At 41.7% G+C, this 6,965-nt stretch overlaps 1 long non-coding RNA gene across 1 annotated transcript; it reads right to left on the minus strand.

Moving 5' to 3' along the window:
• Positions 1-2,333: 2,333 nt before the first annotated feature.
• Positions 2,334-6,628, minus strand: LOC137372606 (uncharacterized). Its single transcript, XR_010975461.1, has 4 exons — positions 6,549-6,628; positions 5,618-5,757; positions 3,262-3,341; positions 2,334-2,402 (listed from the first exon to the last, which is right to left on the minus strand). It is a non-coding gene; the product is annotated as an uncharacterized lncRNA (long non-coding RNA).
• Positions 6,629-6,965: the final 337 nt, after the last annotated feature.

Below are 6,965 nucleotides of genomic sequence, written 5' to 3' on the forward strand. Positions count from 1 at the left end.
TTTGACAGACAGTGAAAGACCTACCTTTTCTAGTCTGCTGCGTTCTGTCCAGCTCCCGATGGATCATGTGACCAGAAGGCTTCAGCATGGACGTGAAGCCTCCAGCAGATACAGGAGGAACAGGCCACAGACATGTCAGTACTAAATCCAGGACAAAGATTGCAGACATTGTAGTAAAATAGGAAGAGTGTGAAATATTAGATACGATAAAGGACAATGGGAGAAGGAAATACTCGACAGTCTGATATTCTTGAGGGTGGATAAATCGCCAGGGCCGGATGGATTGCATCCCAGGTTGTTAAAGGAAGCCAGGGAGGAAATAACGGATGTGCTGAGGATCATCTTCAAATCCTCACTGGATATGGGAGAGGTGCCAGAGGGTTGGAGGTCTGCGAATGTTATACCACTATTTAAAAAAGGTGCGAGGGATAAGCCAAATAATTATAGGCCGGTCAGTCTGACCTCAGTGGTGGGTAAGTTATTCGAATCAATTCTGAGGGACAGGATAAACTGCCACTTAGAAAGGCATGGATTAATCAGGGATAGTCAGCATGGATTTGTTGAGGGAAGGTCATGTCTTGCTAACTTGATTGAGTTTTTTGAGGAAGTAACAAGATGGATAGATGCGGGTAACGCAGAGCATGTGGTCTACATGGATTTTAGTAAGGCATTTGATAAGGTCCTGCATGGCAGCCTGGCCAGTAAAGTGAAAGCCCATGGGACACAGGGAAATGTGGCAGGTTGGATCCAAAATTGGCTCAGTGAGAGGAAACAAAGGATAGTCTGATTGGGCATAGTCAACATGGATTTATGAATGGAAAATCATGTTTGACAAACCTGTTGGGAGTTTTTTTAGGATGTTACTAACAGAATTGATAAAGGGGAGTTGGTGGACGTGGTATACTTGGATTTTCAAAAGGCCTTTGATAACGTCCCCCACAGGAGGTTGATTAGCAAAATTAAAGCAAATGGGATAGGAGGTAATATACTGGCATGGATTAAGGATTGGTTAACAGGCACAAAACAGAGTAGGAATAAACGGGTCATTCTCACATTGACAGGCTGTGACTAGTGCGGTACTGCAGCGATCAGTGCTTGGGCCCCAGCTGTTCACAATATATATCAATGATTTGGATGTGGGGACCAGATGTAATATTTCCAAGTTCACGGATGGCACAAAACTAGATGGGAATGTGTTTTGTGAGGAAGATTCAAAGTAGCTTCAAGGAGATTTGGAAAGACTTTGTGAGTGGGCAAGAACGTGGCAGATGGAATCTCATGTGGAAAAATGTGAGGTTATCCACTCTGGTAGGAGGAACAGATGTGCAGAGTATTTCTTAAATGGTAAGAGATTAGAGAGTGTAGATGTACAAAGGGACCTGGGTTTCCCTGTCAATAAGTCACTGAAAGCTAATATGCAGGTGCAGCAAGCAAGCAAGGCGGCGAATGGCATGTTAGCCTTTATTGCAAGAGGATTTGAGGACAGGAGTAGTGAAGTCTTACTTCAATTGTATAGAACCTTGGTTAGACCACACCTGGAGTATTGTATGTAGTTTTGTTCCCCTTACCCTAGGAAGGATATTATTGCCATAGAGGGAGTGCAATGAAGGTTCACCAGATTTGTTCCCAGGATGGCGGGATTGTCCTATGGAGAGAGATTGGGGAAACTGGGCCTGTATTCTCGAGAGTTTACCTCAGAGGGCTGTGGAAGCTCACTCATTGAGTATGTTTAAAGCAGAGATTGACAGATTTCTAAATACAAGTGACATAAGGGGATATGGGGATCGTGTGCGAAAAAGGCACTGAAGTAGATGATCAGCCATGATCATATAGAATAGCGCAGCAGGCTCGATGGGCTGAATGGCCTACTCCTGCTCCTATGTTCCTAGACTGAATTTGGAGTAAACAAAATGCTGCTAAAAATAAACACTTGAAACCTTAATTATAAATGAAACAAAAAATATCACTATCAGAGATATCCAAGAGCAGGTATGAATCTAGGCCTGCTCACAGAACAACTGAGCTTCAAAATAATGTCCAACATCACCAGAGAGGCTGTTCATCAAAATAAAGTCAGATTTATCAGAAGGTTTAACTTGTCTTTTACATGTAACCTTGTCTAAGACCGAGGCTTAGAGATATCTATTAAATCAGTTTATCGATTCAGTATATAAAATAGTACAGCACTTGAATCTGACAATAGCATCTCCTATGAAGTAAACCTCAGTTGCATCAGATTCCTGGAAAGTTGCATCTTTGAGAAATTTTTTGTCGCAAAGTAGAGAGAAACAAATTGTTTGACCAATCTCGACTATCGAAGATTGTGGATTTGCTTCAGTCTGATGCTTGCAGTTCACTGAGGCAATTAGATTTCTGCCCTTCTGGACTTGATAATCTTTGGTCTGTAACAAACACAAGTAATTGGTGTTACTCAATCACTTTCTATAAAGAATGAAATTGTGTGTGTACAATACACTTCATGTCCTCAGGACCACCACCAAAGCACCTGACAATAAATCAAATACTTTTTGAAATGCAGTCACGGTTGTAATGTTGGAATCACGGCAGCACAGCAAGGTCCCACAACTAGCAATAAGATCAATGACGAGATAATCTGTTTTAGGTGTTCACTGAGGGATAAAAATTGGCCAGGACACTTGGGAAGAACTCGCTACACTTTTCTTTTACATCCACCTGAGAAGGCAGACGGGGCCTCGGTTTAACATCTTCAACAAAAGACAGCACCACCAACAGTGAAGCTCTCACTCAGTACTGCACTAAAGTGTCAGTCTGGATTATGGGATTCAAGTCTCTGAAGTGGGACGTGAAATTATTTTATCCATGTAAACTTGCAATGACACCACTTGAGGATGTAGTTTTGAAAGCTATTGCATTCTCAGTAAAGGAACAAAAAAGCCTTACTGAAACAATATTTGGAATTTTTTTTTAAAAAGCCAGTCTGGTGATGGCACATACAAGTTCAGAACTGAATGCGAAAGATCTAGATACAAGGGAGAGTAGGTGAACTGGAGATCAGTGCAGCAACCGATTGCAGAATTACCAAAAACATAAATATATCAGCTGCTGATTTACACTGGCTTTCAATATGAAGGCTGACTGCTTGCTGCTCAATACATCAAGTCAAAATATTAAAATGATAGTAAACATTTTCTAGAGCTTTTCAATCCTACACTAACTTAGCTGTTTAAAGGCACAACCCCTGGGGTCCAAATCTATTGGTGTGTGGTAACAGGTACATACCGTGTTTGGCAACGGAGCCCAACGATGCTTTGGATCTTTCGCCCTCAGTAAGGGATTTCCAGCTCTTTGCAGATTCAGTCCTGAAAACAGAAAACAAATTCTAACTTAGAGCTCGGCAGCGTAATCATATAGTCCGTGCAGTATAACCAACTTAGCTATTTTCACTGATGGATAAATCCAGTCAACCCCTTCCTGGACTGTGGTGCATAAACAGGCAGTCCCCATACTAAACAGCATTTCCCAATCTTTGCCTAACCTTCTGGAGTGTCTGTGATAGACACAACTGGTAAACCAACACTGGCCTCCTAGTCAGAACCCTGAAACTGTTGTGCCACTATTTCCCAGCAAGCTTTTCTGACTTGCTTTTCACCTTATAACCTGCCCTGCTGGTAACACAGCTGATGTCTCTGGGTAATAGTCACATTTTAAACTGCAAGAACACAGATTTCTGCACTGCTGCCTGGAGGAGTTATATCAGTAAAAAGGCAATCAGCTATCAAAAATGTCTTCCAGGGAATGTAAAACAATTCCCACTCTGGGCCATAATGAGTTGAATAAAATGACAAAAGCAAAATACTGCAGATGCTGGAAATCTGAACGAAAAACAGAAAATGCTAGAAACGTTCAGCAGGTCAGGCAGCAGCTGTGGAGAGAGAGAAATGGAGTTAATGTTTCAGGTCAATGACCTTGCATCAGATTCTGATAAAATGTCACCAACTTGAAACAGCAACTTTATCATTGAATAAAAATGAACCTGAAACACCAGCAGTAAGAAAGGTACCATCCTGATCTAATATTACAATCACATTTCTGTGCTGTGAAATACAAAATGCTGGAGAAATCTACCATGTTTCAGTTATAAAGGAATTCCAATTTTTATTTTCCACACACATTTCGCTCCATGCACTTAGTCACTTTTGATGCGTATTAAATTAAGATGCCAAACAGTTGCATCGTCCAATCTTCTTAAACCAGTAGCATACAAAGCTTCGGTTAAATGACTGTCTGCTATCAACACCCGAAAGAGGAGAATATAATTGCAGCACTTAGCACAAACTAATTGAAGGAGGTATTGGGCCTGGTGCACACTGTGTGGAAGCATTGGGTCAACCTGAAGTTGAGTTTCTGTCTTGATTGACACTTACTCCTTCCCTCATCATTGGCTAGACCATGGTGAAAGGAGAAAGTGGTAACATGGTGGAATGGATTCTTTTGACACTGAAGGTTGCTACAGAGCAGTACTCAAATATGTAACCGGGCCTCCAGGCTGGAACAACCAGCTCTTTAGACAATAGTGTGTGATGGAGATAGGGTAAACGGAAGCAGCAAATAAATTCAAATTTCAAGTATGAAAGGGTGTTCAATATGAATGGAGAAAAGAGTCATTGTCCATTTCAGTGCATGGAACATTACAACCTGGGGGCAGGAGATGCGAGTATACAAATGGCAGTTTACAATCCCAACAATACACGGATTTTGTGGAAATACTACACTCCCAGGACTGCCTCATGGCACATCCCAAAACTCACCCAATTGACCTGCCCAGGTAATGTATGAACATTAACATTTTGGAGCAATTGCATAGGTTTGCTTTAAAATAAAATTATTGAACAATGCTCTTCTTTTCTGTCATACAGAATGACCTGATCGGTTTTGCATCAGATATACAGGCTTGTTTTTGGAAAGGTTTTAAACTGTTGAGAGGAACATTAGTTATAACTATTAGGAAAGGCTGAACCGACTGGGGGTCTTTAATCTAAAAAAGAGAAGGCTGAGGTGTGTCCTGATGGAGTTCTTTAAAATATGAAGGGGTTCAAATAGGGTAAACATAGAGAAGATGCTTCCACTTGTGGGGGAGACCAGAACTAGGGGCCATTAATATAAGGCAGTCATGAATAAATCCACAGGGAGTTCAGGAGAAAATTCTTCACCCAGAGTGTGGAGTGGAGAGTGGTGAGAATTATGGAACTGGCTACTACATGGAGTGCTTAAGGTGAATAATATAGATGTATTTAAGGGCAATCTAGATAAGTACCTGAAAGAAAAAGGAAGAGGAAGCACTATTAGGGTCAGATGGTGTAAGGTGGGAGGAGGCTCAGGTGGAGCATAAATACCTACATAGACCTGTTGAGTCGAATGGTTGGTTTGTGTGCTATAAAGTCTAGGTAAATGCACAGCTTCCCCAACATAAAGCTGCTAGATAACTGGGGACCCTTCAACCACTAACTTATTTCGACAACAGGAATTCCACTCGGGTAGAAGACCCACCGTTACTATCATATTTATCATATAAAAGTGCAATAGAAGAGACAATTCTTCAGAAGATTTTCCAATTAGCACCCAACACTGACAGTACCTCTGTAGAGAGAGTGGTTTAATCTTGGGTTTCTCAGTACCAGTGGAGTACAGGTTTTTGATCTGCGGTTTGGTTGAGCAGGCCACATCAAGGTCTTTACTTAGTTCAGCCTGGGTCTTCTTAATAAATTCATCATAGGACTGGTGAAGACAGAGACACAGAGAGACATGTGAGGTCAAACATTCCGATTTAAAGAACCACAAGTCAATCATAGTTTGCTAACTGCACCAGACAAACTGCAAAACCATTTCTGAATAAAAAAAATGAATTTTAGCAGCAAGTAAAACTAATCACCCAAGTAAGTAACTAAAAAGATTAATGGGGGTGACAAAATACCTGGATGGTCATATGTTGTCAAAACCAATCTGTTAGTTAAGGGTCCCCCCTCCCTACCAAACACTTAACACACAAAATCCCAACACTACAACAACCTCTAATTATCCAGCATTTAATATAGCAAAATGCCCCGAACTGCTTTAACAAAGAAGAAGTGGGCATTGAGCAGGAGTGTGACAGCCTACGGAGAGGCTACCCAAGGTGCCATTGAAAAACATAGATCTTCAGGAACCTCCTGAAAGTAGGAAGTGATGTGGCAATGCAGATGGATTTGGGAAATGGTTTTGAACGAGCTTTGGACATAATGTGGAAGACTCTGCCACTAACGGTGGAGCAGAGACAGACCAAAAGAGAAAACCTATTTTTGAATAACATCTTTCTTGCCCGCCGGACATCCCAAAACACTTTATAGCCCTCAATGATTTTCTAATTAAAAATTGTAAAAGCATCTACTTTGTAGATGCTGAGTTGATTTTGAGAATATGAATTATGTGCAACTGGCTGAATTGCAGCTTCTGCAGTGACTGATGTTCTATCGCCAGCTGAAAACTGGTTAGACAGTGTGGGGTGTCAGGCCCTTCCACAATAGTCTCACCTCCAGTTGTTTAAGGAGGCTAGCCTCCTGGGCTTTCAATCTCTCCTTCTGACGTTTCTTCTGTTCTTTTTTCAGCTTATCTGCCTGTGTGGAGTTTGCAAGTTCTCCCTGTGTCTGCGTGGGTTTCCTCCGGGTGCTCCGGTTTCCTCCCACATGCCAAAGACTTGCAGGTTGAGAGGTTAATTGGCCATTATAAATTGCCCCTAGTATAGGTAGGTGGTAGGGAAATATAGGGACAGGTGGGGATGTGGTAGGAATATGGAATTAGTGTAGGATTAGTATAAATGGGTGGTTGATGGTCGGCACAGACTCGGTGGGCTGAAGGGCCTGTTTCAGTGCTGTATCTCTAAACTAAACTTATCCACAATTGACTTGCGTTTCCTAAGCTCATCCTTCAGAGCACGGATTCTGCTTTCA

Source organism: Heterodontus francisci, chromosome 8 (assembly GCF_036365525.1).
Source record: "Heterodontus francisci isolate sHetFra1 chromosome 8, sHetFra1.hap1, whole genome shotgun sequence".
NCBI classification, from domain to species: domain Eukaryota; kingdom Metazoa; phylum Chordata; class Chondrichthyes; order Heterodontiformes; family Heterodontidae; genus Heterodontus; species Heterodontus francisci.